This window comes from Heterodontus francisci, chromosome 1 (genome assembly GCF_036365525.1).
Source record: "Heterodontus francisci isolate sHetFra1 chromosome 1, sHetFra1.hap1, whole genome shotgun sequence".
In the NCBI taxonomy this organism is placed as follows: domain Eukaryota; kingdom Metazoa; phylum Chordata; class Chondrichthyes; order Heterodontiformes; family Heterodontidae; genus Heterodontus; species Heterodontus francisci.
The window spans coordinates 154511843-154530961 of NC_090371.1; positions in this window are offsets into that span (position 1 = coordinate 154511843).

Consider the following 19119-nt stretch of genomic DNA (forward strand, 5'->3'; position numbering starts at 1 on the left):
GACTGACTCTAAATGGAATTAATTTTTACTTCTGTGTTGTGACAAGATTCCCATTGTGTAAATCAGTACAACTCATTGACTGCAATCAATACCTCCTAAACAATACTCATTTAAATATAATTTGGTTTCACATCAGATTGAATCTGTTTTGTGACTTTCTACCCTCATGTGAAACATTTCAGGTGAAAACAGTTTAAGTGATACTATAGTCCTTCAATTCACCTTGCTGTGTGAGAAATGCAGTGAAGTATGTTTCAGAAAGCTCAATTTCTTTAGACTATGCTACTGAATTTAAAGATTTCTTCATCAGGATCACTTTTTCAGATAAATAAACCATGTTTCTCAACAGATTCAGGTACTAAATCATCTGGCAAATATGTATTTTTGAAAGGTCACAAAAACCTTTTTCTCAAATTTGCCTCATTTTTTCCTGGAGTGACAAATCAATCCAAGAGGGACTGAATTATCTGCTCCCAATCTCCACCAATCTAGCTACAAGGAAGCATGTAAGAATAAGACTGATGATGATTATCTTTCCAATTCCTCCTCTCTTTCATTGTGGAAAACTACTTGAGCTGTGCTTGCATCGTTCAGTGATGTCACTGAGATCAGGCATCTAGCAGTGCAAAGAATGGAGAGGGGAAGCAAATTGCAGGTTCAAATTTACATTCAACCTATCGGTGAACACACTAGTATTCCAACAAGCAGTGTCACAAAACTAGTCCAAAAAAACTAATTTTTATTCAAACCGTCAGGAAAACCCTATATGCCAAACAGGAAATATTAATTTAATTGGTTGGAAACTTACCTTAGACTTTTAACAGAATAAAACCCCTACAAGTAACTTTTAAAAAACTAGAAGCCAAGATGGCCAGTGCAATTTACATCTGAAATACCAGGAGATTGGAGTAGAGACCAAACATCTAACAAGACACCCAGCCAGGACAATGGCTTGCTCTAAGCAACTGAATTACCTAGAATGGCTTCATTAGCTTGGCAGTCAAGGCCATCCCCACCCACTGACTTTGAACGAAACAACCCCCTCCAAGTGTGAATGGACATCCTGGGGCATGTAGAACCTTGAATTTCATCAGAAGATTCCAGAAAAACTTCATTAGAAACAAAGGGGATTGAGAAGAACCATGTGACTGCCTGTTCATTTCTGAAGGAGCAACTTTTGTTACACAGCAAAGAGACAAGTAGTAACTGAGTGTATGGCAGCGAAGAAAGCTGCTGATACCCTGTCTCTCACTCTCCTTTCTCTCTCCCCAGAAAACATCAAAAGGGGAAAAAAACATCTGCGACTGGGGGTGCCCTCCAAGGCTACAGACCACTACGGGCAGCAACCAGGGGAAGAGAATCAACTAGAGATTCTGCATTCAGGAAAACCCGGAGCACAGCAAGCCAGCCAAAATACACTTTGATCAACCAAGAACTTCAAGAATACAGCTTCAGCTGAGGACTACTGGATCATCCACTTTACAGACTGTATTTAAGATCCATTTATTCTGGACATTAATCCAACTACCAAATCTGTTTCCCTCTGTAATCTATGTATGTGTGTGTGTGATTCTCCTGTGAATATGTGTGTGAATGTGCAGCGTATTTTTAAATCAGGTTAGAATGTTAAGTATATTAAACTTAACTCTTTCTTGTTTAAACTCAAGAAAACCTGTCCGATTGGTTCTTTTGCAATCACAGTAAAGGAAAAAGGTAAAACACTCGCAGAGGTGCTAAGCATAACCACTGTTTAAAAGGAATAAACCCTGTTGCAGTCACAGAATCACAGAATAATACAGTGTAGAAGAGGCCCTTTGGCCCATCGAGTCTACACTGATACATTAAAACACCTAACCTGTCTACCTAATCCCATTTGCCAGCACTTGGCCCATAGCCTTGAATGTTATGACGTGCCAAGTGCTCATCCAGGTACTTTTTAAAGGATGTGAGGCAACCTGCCCCTACCACCCTCCCAGGCAGGGCATTCCAGACCATCACCACCCTCTGGGTAAAAAAGCGCTTCCTCAAATCCCCCTTAAACCTCCCGCCCCTCACCTTAAACTTGTGACCCCTCGTAACTGACCCTTCAACTAAGGGGAACAGCTGCTCCCTATCCACCCTGTCCATGCCCCTCATAATCTTGTACACTTTGATCAGGTCACCCCTCAGTCTTCTCTGCTCCAGTGAAAACAACCCAAGCCTATCCAACCTCTCTTCATAGCTTAAATGTTCCATCCCCGGCAACATCCTGGTGAATCGCCTCTGCACCCCCTCTAATGCAATCACATCCTTCCTATAATGTGGCCACCAGAATTGCACACAGTACTCCAGCTGTGGCCTTACCAAAGTTCTGTACAACTCCAACATGACCTCCCTGCTTTTGTAATCTATGCCTCGATTGATAAAGGCAAGTGTCCCATATGCCTTTTTCACCACCCTATTAACCTGCCCTTCTGCCTTCAGAGATCTATGGACAAACACGCCAAGGTCCCTTTGTTCCTCGGAACTTCCCAGTGTCAGGCCATTCATTGAATACTTCCATCTCACATTACTCGTTCCAGAGTGTATCACCTCACACTTTTCAGTGTTAAATTCCATCTGCCACTTTTCTGCCCATTTGACCATCCCATCTATATCTTCCTGTAACCTAAGACACTCAGCCTCACTGTTAACCACTCGGCCAATCTTTGTGTTATCCGCGAACTTACTGATCCTATCCCCCACATAGTCATCTATGTCGTTTATATAAATGACAAACAATAGGGGACCCAGCACAGATCCCTGTGGTACGCCACTGGACACTGGCTTCCAGTCACTAAAACAGCCGTCTGTCATCACTCTCTGTCTCCTACAGCTAAGCCAATTTTGAATCCACCTTATCAAGTTACCTTGCATCCCATGTGCATTTGCTTTCTTGATAAGTCTCCCATGTGGGACCTTGTCAAAGGCTTTGCTGAAATCCATGTAAACTACATCAACTGCACTACCCTCATCTACACACCTGGTCACATGCTCAAAATATTCAATCAAATTTGTTAGGCAAGACCTCCCTCTGACAAAGCCATGCTGACTATTCCTAATCAAATTTTGCCTCTCCAAGTGGAGATAGATTCTCTCCTTCAGTCATATAAGAGAAAGGGGCAAGAGGGGAGCCTGAGACCCCCTCCTCACTTGGCCATAGCAAAACGTTTACACCTTTGAATAATCCCTTTAAATTACTGCAGCAATTGATCTGGTGCTAACTTTTAATTCAAAACCCTTGTCTTCAACAAGTCACTCATGGTCTCCACTCTTGTCCTGGTACAGTAACTAGTTTCAAGTCTAAGTCTAGAAGTTTATAAAATAATTAATGGATTGGATAGTTTGCCTATTGATAGATTATTCAAGTTTGACAGATTTGGGAGGATTAGGATACATGCATTTAAACTACACAAGAGTAGGAATAGACTGGATGTTTGGCAGTACATGTTTTTCCAGAAAGTAGTGAGCCTCTGGAATGCATTGCTGGTGGTGCGATGGGTGCTGACTCACTGCATGCCTTCAAGATGGAGATGAACCAGTTTTTGACAGTGACAGAGATCGCTTCATAAAGAAGGTGAGTAGTTGTTACAGATAACATACAGTCCATGTATCTCCTGGATTGGTTTTGATCACCTTATGGGGCTGGAGAGAAACTTTCCAGATGACTTTTTCCCTTATTAGCCCTGTTTTTTTTTTCTAGTTTTCCAGTTGCCCTAGGAGATTACATGGCTGCAGAGAGGAGGTGAGCGCGGCAGGGTGGGTGGGTGGGGTGGAAGTGGAGGGATGGAGGTTAGTCTGTGAAGTTGTGCTCGTGCTGTTGGGGAAGATTTAAACTAGAATGGCAGGGGATGGGAATGTAAGTGGGGAGACTGAGGAGGAGGAAACAAGGATAGAAACGAAAGACAGGAAACAAAAAGGCAAAAGTGGAAGGCATAGAAATCAAGGGCAAGAAACAAATAGGGCCACAGTGCGAAATAATGCTAAGGTGACAAAGAATGTTAAAAAGACAAGCCTAAAGGCATTGTGTCTCAATGCACGGAGTATTCACAATCAGGTAAGTTTCTTTTTCTTTTGGGCCTCCTTATCTCGAGAGACAATGGATATGCGCCTGGAGGTGGTCAGTGGTTTGTGAATCAGGTAAGTGAATTGTGCAAATAGATGTAAATGGATACGATATAGTTGCGAATACGGAGATGTGGCTGTAGGGTGACCAAGGATGGGAACTGAGCATCCAAGGGTGTTTAGTATTTAGGAAGGACAGGCAAAAAGGGAAAGGAGGTAGAGTAGCATTGTTAGTAAAAGAGGAAATCATTATAATAGTGAGGAAGGATATTAGCTCAGAAAATCCTGATGCGGAATCTGTATGGGTGGAGCTAAGAAACACCAAGAAAATGTTGATGGGAGTTGTATATTGACCTCCGAACAGCAGTGGTGATATAGAGGATGGCATTAAACAGGAAATTAGAGACGCATTGGGGAACGTTACTTAAAGGGTTGACAGTGGACAGGCAACGGTTAGCATTTAAAGAGCACAAGGATGAATTACAACAATTGTTCATTCCTGTCTGGCGCAAAAATAAAACAGGAAGGGTGGCTCAACCGTGGCTTACAAAAGAAATTGGGGATAGTATTAGATCCAAGGAGGAGGCATATAAAATTGCCAGAAAAAGCAGCAAGTCTGAGGATTGGGAGCAGTTTAGAATTCAGCAAAGGAGGACAAAGGGATTGATTAAGAAGGGGAAAATAGAGTATGAGAGTAAGGTTGCAGAGAACATAAAAACTGACTCTAAAAGCTTCTATAGATATGTGAAGAGAAATAGATTAGTGAAGACAAATGTGGGTGCCTTACAGTCAGAAAAGGTGGAATTTATAATGGGGAACAAAGAAATGGCAGAACAATTAAATACATACTTTGGTTCTGTCTTCACAAAGATGACACAAATTACCTCCCAGAAATGTTGGGGAGCATAGGGTCTAGTGAGAAGGAGGAACTATATGAAATCCGTACTAATAGGGAAATGGTGTTCGGGAACTAGACGGGATTGAAGGCCATTAATCCCCAGGGCCTGATAATTTACATCCCAGAGTACTTAAGGAAATGGCCCTAGAAATAGTAGATGCATTGCTAGTCATTTTTCAAAATTCTATAGACTCTGGAATAGTTCCAATGGATTGGAGGGTAGCTAATGTAACCCCGCTATTCAAAAAAGGAGGTAGAGAGAAAACACGGAATTATAGACTGGTTAGCCTGACATCAGTAGTGGGGAAAATGCGAGTCCATTATAAAAGATGTAACAGCAGAGCACTTGGAAAACAGTGATAGGATCGGACAAAGTCAGCATGGATTTACGAAAGGCTTGACAAATCTACTGGAATTCTTTGAGGATGTAACTAGTAGAATTGATAAGGGAGAACCAGTGGATGTGGTGTATTTGGACTTTCAGAAGGCTTTCACTTAGGTCCCACATAAAAGATTAGCGTGCAAAATTTAAGCACATGGGATTGGGGGTAAGGTACTGACATGGATAGAGAACTGGTGGGCAGACTGGAAACAAAGAGTAGGAATAAATGGTTTTTTTTCCAAGTGGCAGGCAGTGACTAGTGGGGTACCGCAGGGATCAGTGCTGGGACCCCAGCTATTCACAATATATATTAATGATATAGATGAGGGAATTAAATGTAATATATCCAAGTTTGCAGACGACACAAAGCTGGGTGGGAGTGTGAGCTGTGAGGATGCAGAGATGCTCCAGTGTGATTTGGACAGGTTGAGTGAGTGGGCAAAATACATGGCAGATGCAGTATAATATGGATAAATGTGAGGTTATCCACTTTGGTGGTAAAAACAGAAAGGCAGATTATTATCTGAACGGCAATAGATTGGGAAAGGAGGAGGTGCAGCAAGACCTGGGTGTCCTTGTGCACCAGTCGCTGAAAGTAAGCATGCAGGTGTAGCAGGCAGTTGAGAAGGCAAATAGTGTGTTGGCCTTCATAGCGAGAGGATTCAAGTACAGCAGCAAGAATGTCTTGCTGCAATTATACAAGGCCTTGGTGAGACCACATCTGGAGTATTGTGTGCAGTTTTGGTCTCCTTATCTGTGGAAGGGTGTTCTTGCTATGGAGGGAGTGCAACAAAGGTTCACCAGACTGATTCCTGGGATGGCAGGACTGATGTATGAAGAGAGATTGGGTCGAATAGGCTTGTATTCGCTAGAGTTTAGAAGAATGAGAGGGGATCTCATAGAAACCTACAAAATTCCAACAGGACTGGACAGACTAGTTGCGGAAAGGATGTTCCCAATGGCAGGGGAGTCCAGGATGAGGGGTCACAGCCTAAGGATAAGGGTTAAGTCATTTAGGACTGAGTTGAGGAGGGATTTCTTCACCCAGAGAGTGGTGAACCTGTAGAATTCTCTACCACGGAAAGCAGTTGAGGACAAATCATCAAATATATTCAAAAAAAGGTTAGATACAGTTCTTAGGGCTAAAGGTATCAAGGGATATGGGGAGAAAGTAGGAACAGGGCACTGAGTTTGGATGATCAGCCATGACTGTATTGAATGACATATACAGGTTTGAATGGCCGAATGGCCTATGCTTGCTCCTATTTTTCTATGTTTCTATGTTTCGAAGTGTCTGATCATGATTCTCCAGCCATCATGAGGTTGGACAGATTTGATAGACCAGCTGGTCTTTACTGGCCTGGCATTTCATATGTTCGTATGCCTAAGGGCTGCAAACGGGCCTGGTCATCCACCATCAGAGGTAACTGGACCATCTTAAGCAATATAGCCTTTTGCTTTCTGTCATGAAGACCCTACCTGCCACAAATGAGGCATTTTAATTTCATCATATGAAACATTAATTTTAAACTGTTGCTGGACTGAAAAGGTGACTTGTTTAAAGAAATCACAGCAGTGGATGGAAACATTTGCATACTAAGAGACAGTTGCCTGGAGAGACAATGGAACTGCTCCCTGATCCAATTACCCCAAATGGATTTTGATCACCAGACACTGAATGTGTAACAAGTCAGCACTCCATTCTCCGCCCCACCGCCCCCCCAATTGAGGCTGTCTGCTAAGATGGAGAATCCACAAAATGCAGGTGAGTTTGTTCAAAAAAAGCTGCTCACATTGACTAACCTGCTGGATGAGGTTTGGTTTTGAACTGTTCACAGAACAGTATGGGTCAGACTACAACTGAAATTGAAGAAAGAGCCTCTCTCCCGGTCTCTCTCTCTCTCTCTCTCTCTCACAAATTTCCAGATCCACTGAAGCCACTTAAACCTCAAAAGAGAAGACTCCTGCATCGAAACAAGTTTGAAAGCATGCACTGGGCACCAATGAAACAGCAAGATTTAACTGCAATCAAAGACTCTATATCAAACTCAAAGGATAGTAAATGAACTCCAGCTAATGCTTCAAACTTTCCCTCTTTATTCTTACTCCTCTTCTGTCTCTATCAGCGTGTGTGTTTATCACATATGCATGCTAGCGTGGTTGCGTCACGTATTCGTAGTAGTTTTAACCGAATTAGAGTTTTAAGCTTAATAAACTTACACTTTTCTTGTTTAAATCAAAGAAAACATGTCTGGTTGATTTCTTTGTCTTTCAATTGGAGAGCAGTGAACAAGGATTCACTGAGGGGGAGCCAAAAACAGTGTTTTAAAAATTAAACCCTGTTATGGTCAAACCAGGCAAAGGCAGAGAGGGCACCCCTAGACCCCTTTCTCGACTGGCCGTAACACCTTCCATCATCAAATTCCGTCATTTCACCAGGATCATCTGGAAGGTACTGACAATACCAGATTTCTCTTCTTAATGAAACCACCTCCTCCAATCTCCTTCTCCCATGCTCACCTCCAATACCAAATCCAAGCAGTATATGGACTTTATTGTTTCAAAGATCGAGACAATTTGCATGAATGTCTCAGCCTCCTCCTCCTCCATACCCCTAATGCCCCAGCCTTAATCTCAATCCAGTCTTGATCCAATGTCACTGTGGGCTGCATTTTACATGTCTGCCGCCGAAATTGGTGGCAGCCATAAACAATGGCGGTTCGCCTGCGTAGACCAGACATTGCAGAGCCGCTGCGATATTGAATGCAGTGGCTCATTATAAATGGCCGGGGCGGACTGCCCCCTCCTGATGACGTGGATGGGGCGGACGGTCCATCCCTGCCAATGGTGTCAGCAGCCTTTGTGCAGGCGCTGATACCATTTTTAAAGGGCTTCGACCCCTTCCATTTAATTTACATATTTAAAGATATAGTGATTTAAAATTGATTCAAACAAATTAAATAAATGTTTCTAGCCCCTCTCCCACACCCACATAATCATAACATTCGGTCCTTGCCCTCTCCCCCCACATAATACTTACCTTGTGCACCTGACCTTCCCCTCCCCCCCCCACAGTTCATAAACTATGAACTTTACCCCTTCCCACTCCCCTAGACCAATCAGATGAGTATGACCCTGCTCCCCTCCACCGCCCACACTGAAATACTTATCTGCTCCCCCCTCCCACCAGTATTCTGCCTCAGATCCCCAGACGGGTATCCGAAAGCGGGGTAGTGCTGGCCACTGTCAGCAATATTGCTCAGGAACAGACGGCGGGAGTGGGTAGGTAATTTATTCTATCATTAACATTATTCTGCATATGTAAATTTTCCTTCCATCACAAAGTGGCCGGGCCCGCCATGAGGCCTCGCCATCGCCGGGATTATCGGGCCAGGCCTTCCCGGCGTTGAGGCCCATTGTGGGCCTCTGCCGGAGGTATTTCTTGCCCCCACTCGCCCCCCCACTATGACTCCCAACTTCGGGGGTGGGGTGGTGGGGGCGGCTGTAAAATCCAGCCCTGTATGTTCTGTCCAATTTATAGGAAGATAGGACTTAGGAGCAAGACTAGGGCCAGGATTCTAGTAAACCCTCCAGCTCACAGTAATCTTATTTACCTCATGAGACCTGCCTCCTGCTCCTGAAATCTCTTCCAAACCCAACCCTTGACCATACAACTACCATTGCTTGACCAAGTCATTATTGATATTTGCACAGATATGGTTCCAGATCCTATAAACCTGCCATCATCAGCCTCTCCTCAAAAGATCCACCCTCAAACCTTCTGTCTTCTCCAACTATGACTCCATATCTAACCTCCTTTCTTTTTCTGAGGAAGGTGTCACCACTCACCTCTAAGCTGACCTCTTCTACAATTCCTTATTCGCATTCATTCAGTCTGATTTCCATTCTACCCACAACACTGAGACTTCCCTGGTTGATGTCAGTATCCATTGTGACTGTAATAGTGGTATGTTATTTTCCCTAATTGATCTCAATATGGTTGACCACTCCATCTTTTGCCATTTCCTCTCTTCCATGATCCATTTCAACACAATTGCCCTCATTTGGTTCCATGACTAATTGCCCCAATATGGGCAGTATATTGATACCAATGAATTCGCCTCCCACATCCATAATGTCACCTTGGGAATTCTCCACCTACTCTCGTCCTCTCCTTTTCCTTGTTTACATATTGCCCCATTACTCATAAAGCATTGGGCCAGCTTTCACATATATGCCGACAATAACCATTTTAACCACTACTCTCAACTCCTTACCCACCATCATGTTATCGGGTTGTATCAAATTGTGGACGAGTCACAATTATGTCCAATTGAATTTCAGTAAGATGGAAGAAATCCTTTTTGGCTCCTGCCACAAATTCTGTACTCTTGCTCCCAAGTTCATTTTTTCCCTAGCTGGTTGCTCTTGTCTGACCTTAAGCTGACAATGTAAACCCCTATCCTTTTCAAGATTGCTTACTTCCACCTCAACAACTTTGACCATTTTCACTCTTATTTCACTGTCAATGCATCACTTTTGTTATCTTCAGACTCGCTCATTAGTTCCCTCAAGACACAAACTTTAATTCATCCAAAGCTCTAACCCATACATTTTTTCTCCACTCCAAGTGATGCTCACCCATCTGAATTTCAGATCAGCAGCACAGCTACATTCCAAGAGGGCTCTGGTGATCCAAGTTTAGAATTAAACAAAAATCCACAAACATTGAGGCAAACAGATGTCAAAAACCAACCAACAACAACATTTAGGTACAATAGACTCAATCAGGAACTATCCAAATCGGAATTTCAGTACCTAATTCAGGAAGTACTTTGCTGTGAAGGAGCTCCACTGTCCTAAGCTTCCCAAACACCGCAATGTCTCAGTGAACCATATAATTTTAAAGAGCATAGGATGAATTCCAAGCAGTCTCTGACCTGAAGAGGATTACAAAATGCTACATAGGCAGTAGCAAAGATAAAGTTAAATCAAAACCCAAGGGAACAGTCGTCACAGTTGAATAAAATAAAGCTGCTTGGTGTGATTGAAAAACAAGCAAGCAGTCACCAAGAGCAAAAGATTGAAGATCGTAAAGGAAGTGTCTGACAGAAGTTTAATTGAAAGGTAAAAGAAAGGGAAGAAATAAGGGGCACATGCAAATAGCTGGGTGAGGTAAATGAAAGGAGTAAGATCTAAAGGGGAAGTGGAAAGAGAAGCAAAAGATGGATGTCATGTGGTGTGCGCTGTGGGATATTTACAAATCAAAAAGCCAGATTTAACAGATGGACATCAGTTGCAAAAACTGCCTATTGATCAAAAGCTTAAAGAAAGGATCCTGGCTTTAGAGAAAAATCATAGATATAAGCAAGGGGAAGGTGATTACTGTGGGTGACCAGACAGCATTAGACTTGATAAGTGAGTACCACAGTTGAATGAATAACCCAAGCTATCACTAGACCTTGAGATCGAAGCATCAGTGATTAAACCAGATACCAGGACCTTACGGGTGTAAGCCCTCTCTCTGGTCTAAAGGTTCTAGCCTTGACTTTGGGTATCAATGGCACACAGCAACTTGGATATTGTTCTATTAGATGTGGTACATTTTTATTAAACAACTAAGCAATAGTACATACTCACATTAATACAATTTGCTTAGCAGCCCTGCGAGCCGGGTGGTTAATCCGCCGATGAATCTTCCGTGTGCGACTTCTGGATGGCCGACCATGCCCCCTAACCACTACAGCAAAGATGTTCCTGTGGGCTCTTTCTTTACACTTTTTTGCTATGGCCCTGTTCCATATAAGATAAAATCTGTCTTTAGCTTCTTCAATTGGTCTGCAATTACCTCATTGTCCTTCTTAAAACAAGACAATTACTTCTTCATATGGTTGCCAGCTTGGGACTCATGCAGAGATTTCAAGACTCACTGCTTCAGATAACAAAGATGGTTTAGCTCCACATCGTGATCTCTAGCACCATTATCAATCTTCAGGCTGATATGGAGAGACCTTTTTTTTTTAGCTCTTAATGAGCAAAGCCGGTTTCTCTTCCCAAATGCTAGCACTTTTGCAGTTTAATTGGTTTTGCAGACCTTGCTAATTCTGGCAAGGCTCTGACATAAATAAATTGACCATCCTGCCTTGTGCCTTCATAATCAGAGTTCATTCGATGTCTTTAATCTGGATACTTTGATGCTCCATGTTGGCACCATGAGACAGACTACACACACACACAGAGGACTCCACCACAACCGGTCTACTTTCATTAATACAAAAGAAAATAAAGGAATAGTTACATGATTAAAAAGTGATTGTATATTAAAAGATAAAAACACGTTGGCTTACATGGGGCAAGGTGACCATATTTCAGAATTAAGTGCTGATGAAAGCCAAGGAAATGTGAAGAATGGATTGATTAAGGTATCATAGAATCATAGAATGGTTACAGCACAGAAAGAAGCCATTTGACCCATCTGGTCCCTGCTGGCACTCTGCAAGAGAAATTTAGCTCGTCCAACTCCCTGGCCCTCTCCCCAAAGCCCTGCAATTTTTTCCTCTTCAGGCGTTTCTCCAATGCCATTTTGAATCTGCCTCCACCACTTTCTGGCAGTGCATTCGAGGTCATACTCATTCGCCGTGTAGAAAAGTTTTTCCTGATGTTGCTTTTGATTCTTTTGCCAATGACTTTGAATTAGTGTCCTCTTGTTCTTGACTCTTCCTCCAATGGGAACAGTTTCTCTCTATCTACTCTGTCCAGAACCCTCATAATTTTGAACACCTCTATCAAATCTCTCAACCTTCTCTTTCCAAGGAGAACAACCCCAGCCTCTCCAATCTATCCACATAACTGAAGTTCCTCATCTCTGAACCAACTCGTAAAGCTTTTCGGCACTCTCTCTAAAGCCTTCACATCCTTCCTAAAATGTGGTGCCCAGAATTGGACACAATACTCCAGTTGAGGCCGAACCAGTGTTTGAAGAAGTGTGACAGAAATCACACCTGCCAAATGGAAACATATTAATTTCATCATATGGGACACTACTTGAACTTTTTACTGGACATTGCACATAACTTGTTTAAAAAAAAACAGAGCTAACCAGCTGAAAACATGGTTGCACATTTGCATTCTAAAAGACAGTTGAGTACAGAGACAATGGGGACGCTCACTGATTCAGTTAACAATATTGGTCTGGGCAATCATGATAATCAACATTGTGTCTCTGTAAGAGCCAGAACTCCACACCCCACCGAGTGTGCTTGGGAAGTTTTGAAATCAACAACCCTCCCAGAAGATGCTGTCTCAAACAAAGAGAGGGACACATGACTTACCTGCTGGCCAGACTGGGGACTGCTTGAGTTGTGCCTCCCAGAATGGTAACAGACTCCAAGTTGAGAACCAAGGATGCACGGTCTCCCTCTCTCTGTCTGTCTCTCTCTCTCTCAAGCTAAGTTCCAGGGACCCAAGGTAGTAGCTTAAGCCTCAAGACAGAACACTTCTTCGGTCTTTTGATACCAGAGAAGCAAGCTTGAAATTGTGCACTGGGCCCCAGCGGGAACTCCAAGTCCTCAACTTCAACCAAGGACTTTACATGAAAGATAAAAGACAGTAACTGTATTCGATTTGTTGCCAACTCTACTTAAACCCCTCTCCCTAATTTTTTCTCCCCTTATGTATCTATTTGTGTGTGTGTTTCTCTCATATGCATGCTAGCATGGTTGCGTCATGTAGTTTAGTAGTTTTAATTGAGTTAGAGTGACAAAGCTAATAAAACTTACATCTTTCTTGTTTAAACATAGGAAAACCTGCCTGATTGGTTCATTTGCAATTACAATTCGAGAGCAGTGAGCAAAGACTCACTGAGGTGGTAAGCTAAAAATCACTGTGTTTTAAAAGATAAACCCTGTTACGGCCAAACCAGGAAAGGGGCAAGAGGGGAGCCCGAGACCCCTTCGTCATCTCGTCGTAATAGAAGATTCATCATAACCTCCTTGCTTTTGTACTCTATACCTCAATTTAGAAAGCTCAGGATCCCATATGCTTTATAAACTGCTTTCCCAACCTGCTCTGTAACCATCAACGATTTGTGCACATATACCCCGAGGTCCCTCTGCTCCTACACTCCGTTTAGAATTGTACCCTTTAGTTTATAATGCTTGTCCTTATCATTCCTAGCAAAATGCATCTGCCATGTGTCCGTTCATTCCACCAGCCTGTCTATGTTCTCTAAAAGTCTATCACTGTTCTTCTCATAGTTTACTATAATTCCACTATAATTTTGTGTCTTCTGCAAATTTTGAAATTGTGCCCTGAGCACCCAAGTCCATGTCATTAATATATATCAAGAGAAGCAGTGGTCTTGTATTGACCACTGGAAACTGCTCTGTATACCTTGCTCTAGTCTGAAAAACAAATGTTCACTACTACTCTTTGTTTACAGTCATCAGCCAACTTTATATCTATGCTGCCACTTCCCTTTTCTTCCATGGGCTTCAACTTTGCTGCCAAGTTTATTATGTGGCATTTTATCAAATGCCTTTTGGAAGTCCATATACACAACAGCAACTGCATTATCCTCATCAACCCTCTCTGTTACTTGATCAAAAAACTTAATCAAGTTGGTTGAACACGATTTGCCTTTAACTGGCCCTCCTTAATTAATCCACACTTGTCCAAGTGACCGTTAACTTTGTCCCAGATAATTATTTCTAAAATCTTTCCCATCACTGAGGTAAAACTGACTGGCCTGTAGTTGTTGGGTTTATTCTTACTAATTTTACAACCTTATTAAAAAAAAGTATAAGAAAGGTAAGAAATCTTGCAAAGCCACACAGAAATCAAAGGATAGAATCAGACTTCTTTGCAGCTGTGAAAACAAGCACAATGAAGGCCAATTTCAGGCAGCAACGTCCTGCGTCCGATCAGTGTCAGGGTTAGCATAGGCTACCCTAGTGTCCACCTAAAACAGGCGTCGGGCACCTTACATTTGTAAATGAGGGGACTTGTTTGCTACAGACCCCAAGGCAAGCACAAAAAGCAAGGGCAGAACCCAGGCTCAAATTATGCTTTCCTTGAATAATATGAGCAGGAGGGACGTACATTTCTCCACCAATGAAAGAAAAATTAGTTGCTGTCAGCAAGAAGACGTGATTGGAGACAGGTGAGAAGGTGAACGGCAGCAGTACTGTGCCCTGTGGGGTCTTGGACACAGTGCTGGAAGTGATTTACTGACCTTACCATTTAATGGCCACAGTAATGTCCCTGACCAGAAAATCTGGCAGAAACCCCTCCACAGCCGTTGCTGGAAGCCCTGATGCAATTAACTGCCTGGTGTTGGGGCTTCCATCACTTTAAGAGTAGAAAACCGGCCTCCCAGAGCTGCCAACCAATCAGAGGGCTGGTCCCTCTTCATTCCTAGCAGCACCACCGAGAGCAGTGGCCACCGCTAGTACTGAAGCCATCCAGGACCTGCAATAACAGAGGAGGCCCCAGAATGTAGGTACGTGTATGAGGCTCGCCGCGGCCAGTCAGGCTGGCCCTGGCGAGGTCAAGGGGTTGTTGTTCAGGGAAGGAGGGGGGATTTTTGCAGGGGTGAGCTTTCGTGGGCCACAGGGTGCCCAATCAGGAGGGACTCCCCATCTCAAACCTGAGCCCGCACGGAGGCTGCCAACTTTTACAGGGCAGTCTCCCCACATGACGAAGGGTCCCCTACAACTGGTATTCGACCAGCGACGGCAGGAAGAGGCCCTTAAGTGACCCTTAATTGGTCACTTAGGGCCTCAATTAGCCTCTGGGCAGGAAGGCTGACCTTGATCTTTCCTGCCCCTGATAAAATTTCACAGGGTTGGGAAGGCGACGGACATGCCACCCTCTGCCTTCCCTCATCATTTTACGCCCCCCACCCCCGCCTCCCAATCCGTCCCGAGAGGGCTAGTAAAATTCAGCCCAATATGATACAATCTCCGCCCCACTTCCTTCACTCTCTCTTGCTAAGCTTACTCCATCACATCAGTCCTCAAACCCATTCAAGTTTCAGCAGCACCCATCTTTCCCCTTCTATGCACTTCCACACCTCCCCATGTATCCATCTACTGCTGCCATTCTCCATAATCCTTGCATCTGTCAGAATACACTGCATCTATCGGGTGAATAAGTAACCTTCAATCACTCTCAGGCCTGGTTTCTCAGCCCTTGTAGGAGAAGAAAGTGTAAAGTGCAAGGGAGAGGGCGAGGACTCCTGTCCTCCATAAATTGTACAGCTAACAGATACGGAAGAGGATGCCATGAAGATAATGGTACATTTGCATCCCTCTCAACTGGAGATGGAGAGGCTGGGAACTCGCAGATGTTCTTTACACAGAGGGTGGTGAGTGCCTGGAACTTGCTGCCGGGGGAGGTGGTGGAAGCAGGTACGATAGCGACGTTTAAGAGGCATCTTGACAAATACATGAATAGGATGGGAATAGAGGGATACGGTCCCTGGAAGTGCAGGAGGTTTTAGTTTAGGCAGGCATCAAGATCGGCGCAGGCTTGGAGGGCCGAATGGCCTGTTCCTGTGCTGTGCTGTACTGTTCTTCATTCTTTGTTCTTTGACTGGTGATAGAATCAAAAGTATCCCTGACACACGTGCTGACTTTATTTCATCAACGACTAAACTATGAGAAGACGGAATATGGTGATCATTACCTTACTCTGTTACTTTGCCATAACGAATTTATATCCCTGTCTTCACACATAGAACGAGAGTCGTTGGAGATTCAGGAGGACAATTCCTCAGAAGACGTCATTCCTTCTAAGGGTGCACTATCACAGATGTACAGCATTGTCCCATCACAAATACTCACACTTTGATAGGTCCAGTTAGAGTTAGTTGTGTATTCATCAGATTCACAATTTACAAGTGAGCATGACCAGACACTACTGTCAGACACAGCTGTGGAAGAGCCCGTGATGCGGCACATAATTTTCTCTAATTTATTGTTATGACCAGGTGAGAAATGTGTCTAGGGGTCTTTTGCTGTCTTTACCTCGTCTTATTGTAACGGGGTTTTATTCCTAAACACACTATTTTGAGCTCCCCTTTCTTTTGAATCCTTGTTCATAACTTTCCAATTATAAGGCTAAGAAACCAACACACCAGGCTTTCTCAGGTTTAAAGGAGAAAAGTGAAATTTATTAAAACTTAAACTTAAACTCTAATATGGTTGACACCTATGGATATACGATGCGCCCATGCTAGAATGCACATGTGATATACACATGCATATAGGGACTGAAAAGAAAAGATAAAGTGGAACAGTTTGAGGCAATATCTTGTAGGTGTGCTTCAAGCTCACAGTATAGACCTTTTGTAGGTAATTATTGCTGTTTCATTGGGGTCCAGTATTCTGCTTAAACCTTGTTCACATAGGAGACTTTTCTCTCTTTGAAGTTCATGTGTTTTCACAAGATTCAGTTCCGTAGGAAGGCGATGGGAGCAGGCAGACAGGAGAGGGTTCTGATTCAGTTCCAGAATCACACGGCGTTCTGAGTTCAAATTCTGTTTTTCCAATTTAAGACTCCCCTAGTTGGCCAGCAGGTGGTCAGGTGCCCAACTGGTTTGACCAGGTCTCTTGTGTATTGGGGCGGGGACTGGTTCCTTTGTTTCAACACTGTCTGGTACTATGCAAATGTCCTTCCAGACAGGGGCTTGCAATTTTAAGTTTTAATATTCATGTGGCGAAATAATGTGTGCCTCAGTCTTGGTAGGTGGGGGCTTGCTTGACGCCAAGCTCAGATGCTATAGTAACAACTAATTGAGGAGGGATGTAGTTGCATTGGAGGCAGTTCAGAGGAGGTTCACTAGATTGATTCCAGAGATGAGGAGTTTGTCTTATGAAGAGAGATTGAGCAGTTTAGGCCTTTACTCTCTGGTGTTTAGAAGGATGAGAGGAGATCTAATTGAGGTATATAAGATGATTAAGGGGATTGACAAAGTAGACATAGAGAGGATGTTTCCTCTGGTGGGGAAATCTAGAACGAAAGGTCATAGTTTTAGGATAAGGGGTAGCAGATTTAAAACAGAGATGAGGAGAAATTACTTCTCTCAAAGGGTCGTGAGTCTGTGGAATTCACTACCCCAGAGTGCGGTGGACGCCGGGACATTGAGTAAATTTAAGGAGGAGATAGACAGATGTTTAATTAGTAATGGGTTGAAGGGTTATGGCGAATGGGCAGAAAAGTGGAGTTGAGGTCGAGATGAGATCAACCATGATTGTATTGAATGGCGGAGCAGGCTCAAGGGGCTGAATTGCCTACTCCTGCTCCTAGTTCTTATGTTCTTATGCTGAACCCTGTGGGCCATTGTTGAGAAAGAGAATGATAGAGGTCCATCAGCAACTTTATGAGGTACTCGCAGATGTGACACATTCACTCTCCATAATAGTGGAAAGAAAGGAGGAGACTAAATTGAACAGTAGTGAATTGGTGGAGCACGTAATTGTGAGGTTGCCTGTCATGGAGATTGTGGTCACCGGTCACCTCAGCTTCATGTTCAGCTGTCAAATACAAACAAAGACTATGGCCATGCAAATTTGGATGTGAACATCTCTGCCATCTTAAGCAGGATGACAGGTACCTTATTTGTGGCCTTACAATGTGTCACTGATCTTTACCAAATTGATCTGCAGCAGCGTGGCAATAATGATATGGTGCTGGTCAAGGAGAGTGATAATGGTTAAAGGGGAGATGGAAGTGGGAACTCCACTCAAATCATTCCCATTTCTGACCCATTGCCCCCAACTGCCCCAACCCACTATTTCAACACCTGAGGGCCCCACCAAAGCCTGCTCCATCTACACCTGTAGAGAGGCAGACTCAGCCATTGGGAGACGAGGTAACACCACCAACAACCTGTGCTCCTCCCCCCACCTTTGCACAAAACTGTGAGTTTCCAGAGCCCTGGGAAACCGGTGCTGGAGGTGTTAAGTTCAAACACTATCTAATGACTCGGACTTGAAGGTGCCTTTGCACATGCACACATTTGCATGTGCATTCACCTTGCACGTTCTGTCCATGTGTGCAGTTTTCCCCATCGAAGAGAGCTGCAGCCGCAGCAAGCAGGGAGGTAGCAGGAGCACCAGCCTTGGTGTGCGGGGACAGAGCAGAAGGGCGCAGGAATGCTCGCAACCAGCCACCTGTGCAGAGAAGAGGTTATCGACCACAGAGGGTTTACAAACAGAGGCTTGGCTACCTTCAAATCTCAGAACAGCAATGTCGCCAAAGACTCTGCTTCTCAAGGGAAACTGTCACAGAGCTGTGTGCGATGATGGAGGATGAGCTGAGCCCCAGGGGAAGTGGTGCCTACCCAATGTCTGTGGTGCTGAAGGTCACCATGGTGCCTCAGTATCATTCCAGGGATCCAATAGAGATATGTGTGGGATCTCCCAGACTGTGGCTCATCGCATGGTCACCAATGCCATGTTCAAGAAGGCCAGCCAATATGTGTGCTTTTGCACCGATCTGGTTAGTCAGGCAGAGAGGGCCATAGAATTTGAAGCCATCGCTGGGTTCCCCCAGGTGCAGGGTGTCATCAACTGCACACATGCAGTCATCAAAGCTTCTACTCGATCAATGTACAGCTTGTCTGTGACCACTGCAACGCTTCCTGCAGGAGTGTGCACTGTTCCTGGGAAGCAGCCACGATGCCTACATACTAATGCAGTCCCAGACCTTGTTAGGCCCCCGCCCCAGGCGCATTCAAGGTTGGATACTGGGT